The sequence below is a fragment of the Phalaenopsis equestris genome, unplaced genomic scaffold (genome assembly GCF_001263595.1).
Source record: "Phalaenopsis equestris unplaced genomic scaffold, ASM126359v1 Scaffold000403, whole genome shotgun sequence".
NCBI lineage: Eukaryota > Viridiplantae > Streptophyta > Magnoliopsida > Asparagales > Orchidaceae > Phalaenopsis > Phalaenopsis equestris.
The window spans coordinates 947,784-951,189 of record NW_018164845.1 but is presented as its reverse complement, the minus strand read 5'-3'; positions in this window follow the sequence as shown (position 1 = coordinate 951,189).

The following is a 3,406-nucleotide window of genomic DNA, read 5'->3' as shown; positions in this document are numbered from 1 at the left end:
AGACGGGCTCAGCAGCCCAACGGCCTCCTTTTATTTGGTGCGGTTTGTCACCTTCCAAAAGAGCCCTTATGGGTGGTGGGCAGCTCAGGACTTAAATACTGTTTTTCGGTCCTACACCTAGCCAATGTGGGACTATTTGTCCGTGACATTCTCCTCCACCCAATCACGTGACGCCCTTGTCACCGATCGGCTCCACCGAGGGTCCCACTGGACCATGGAGAGTCCACACACCTGGCAGGCAGTAGTCTGCTCTGATACCACTTGTCACCTCCCAAAAGAGCCCTTATGGGTGGTGGGCAGCCCAGGACTTAAATACTGCTTTTCGGTCCTACACCTAGCCAATGTGGGACTATTTGTCCGTGACAGGTTGCACCTAATTTGTTTGGGTAAACTTTATTTTAACAGCTTATGCATTTTTAAAACGTCTAAAACAATATTTTTCACACCGGTGCGGTGGGAACTTTTTGACAACGGTCTGACTTTTCTAAAAAAATAAAAAATTATAATAGTCATCGCACATAGCTTATCAGCAGATTATTTTTAATCAATTTATCAGCAGATTATTCAATAAGCTACAGCTGCCCCAAACTCTTTTCTTGTCACTGATCCACAGAACAATTTGTGATTCTACATTCTAAAAGGTGTAGTGAGGGTGGAATCATGCCTTCAACAGTCAAGGAGCACATCAGAGAGGTGAAATACCCCTACTGAGTATCTAATGTAGTCTTGGTGCAGAAATCCCATGGCAAGTGGAGGATGTTCTTGGACTCTGGGCTAGTAAACCAAACTCGTAGTCGGTCCGACTTACTACAACAATATGCTTCTCATTTGTGAATAGAGAATATTTTTTAAAATAATTATAAATATTGTGTAAGAATAATTTTTATTTATTGAGTATAGTGAACTAAAACTTAAGAATTTTCGTATGTTGTTCAACCTAATAAGAAATATAATAATTTTTATTGTAATAAATAAATTTTAAAATAATTGAATGCTATTACAATATAAAATAATTTATCTTTTATTTTGACCAAATAAAAAATATAGCAAATTTTCCCTAAGAGTTATTTCCTTAGTCATGAGGGGGTGATAAGGGCTTATTATGATTTGATTGATATTGAATTGAAAAATATATGAAAATAAGAAATTCAATCAAAATTGATTTACTATTTAAGTTGATATTTTTCTCTTAAATTTATCTCATTTTAATCTGATTTGAACTTAATAAAACCAAACATGAATTATTTTTTTTATAATGAATAGTTCATGTATGTGTATAAATAGAATATAAAATTAATAAATAACTATTATATTTTGACTCAGCTTGATCTTATTCAAGTCCAGTTTCAAATCAAGTCTAGCGGAAATTTAGCTCAAACATCAACTCATTTTCAATTTTAAAGCAAACGAAAAAATGATTTGATTATAAATCATTAAGCCAATTCATAGTTGTGGGATTGTCGTCAAGTTTTTATGTCATTTTCAATTGTTGTCGTCTTAAAAACGGAATAGTTCAATGTATGTTGACCTTTTGGACAACTCAAATTGAGTTGAATATGATGGCATATCCCATTTAAAACCTCCTTCACAGCTACCCTTTTAAATTTGAAATTGTTTATACAAGATTGCTAATGCTTTAAGACCACATCCACCTTAGTGATTGAAGATGATTCTTCATTCTCTCTATTATGAAACCCTTAGAATAATAACATTCTTTATTTTAATTTTTTGGATGTTAATACTTTTAACTCTTCTATTTAGCCACTCTACAATGTTATCGTTATTAATGGATGTTGTAGATTAGTGTTCTTTTCCTCATCGTACTTTGTGGAATTTGACGCTTAACTAGTATATTTAATTCAAATGTTTATATTCTTTGTTGGAATGGGCCCCTTGAGTTCGCACTTAATCGGTGGACGCTTATATGGTGAAAACCGTATGCTTTGAGATATTTAATTAATTCATGACCTTATATTCATAAAGGGTTTAAAAACAACTAACACACTCATTTGAAGAAATATTGTGTTGCCCTCCTTACAATTTTTGTAGGGCAAAAAAAGAATCTCGTTAACCAATAATTCTTCTTCTATTTTTCTCAACTATCATTCTTAAAAGATGGCTCTCTTAGACTACCACTTTTTTTTTTTCAAAGCCCTTCTCTACTACAAATTTTGGAACATGTAGCTGGCATGCATGTGACTTCAAAACCTTATAAGAAGTTGAACATCATTTTAGTGCGCTACATTATCCATTTCATTCGACGAGTTAACAACACCTAAAAACAATAGAGAGAATATTGATAGTACCTTTTCTATTTTATTTCTCATTAAAATTGTTCTCAAGATAAAACTAATGTGATGTAATTAGAATTTCAATTCACTCCATATTACAGGATTCTTTTTTAGTAGCTTAGTGTTGAGTACATTTCAAATTTTGTTCATCTCTAAGGATATTGTCTTTGTAAACCATTATCACATTGGATCTCTTATGGATTGTCATCGTCTCTACTATTTTTCGGACAATGGTGATGAGAACATTTAGTTATTTTTTGTCTTGGTTAACACTCATGGATGATGAATACCAATTATTTGTGATATTTCTATGTTACTTTTATCTTTATTTGTTTCAACCCTTTGTTTCACATGGGTATTATAATGTTTTATGTAGTATATAGGTGATTAGGCAACTTAGGGAACAGATGATATGAAATTGAGTGTCTATGTTCTAAACTGGCACCCCTTGACAGTCTGGGTGCCCTCTTGCCAATTTTGGCACCCTAGAGTGCTTACGCGCCCACAATAGGCACTCTAATGTTGTCATTTCACATCTGAAGGACTTAAATAACAAGGATTCTAAAATAAGAAGTGACAGATAACATTTTCTCTAATAATTTTGGCCATTTCTACTTACTTAGCTTGTGTGTAAAAGTGTGATTCTGTATGTGTAAAAGTGTGATTCTGTAAGAGAGTTAGGACATTAGTGAAGACACTCAAGTGCTTGTATGTGGAAGATCAAAAATAAGGAGAATTTCAGTAGAAGGAGAGAATTTATGTTTAATTCAAGGATAAACAAATTAGGTTTAATTGTTCTTTACTTGTATACACTAATTTTATGACTTTAATAAATTTCTTGGTATTTTCTTAAATTATGTGTGGTAACTAAGAGCTTTCATACTTTTGTGACTTGGCAATGAAACGAATTATATATATTCATAAGATTTATCTAGACTATTCAATAATTTATTTTATGTTGATGTGTTCACTTTTCAAACTTCATTTACATCTGAACTTACCATTTGAAATGCTTAAAATCTTTATGATGTAGGGCCTCTAACCGTTGACTAGAAGAACAAATAGGTGAATACTCAATCACCTAGCCAAATAGGCATATTGCTGATTAGAAATTA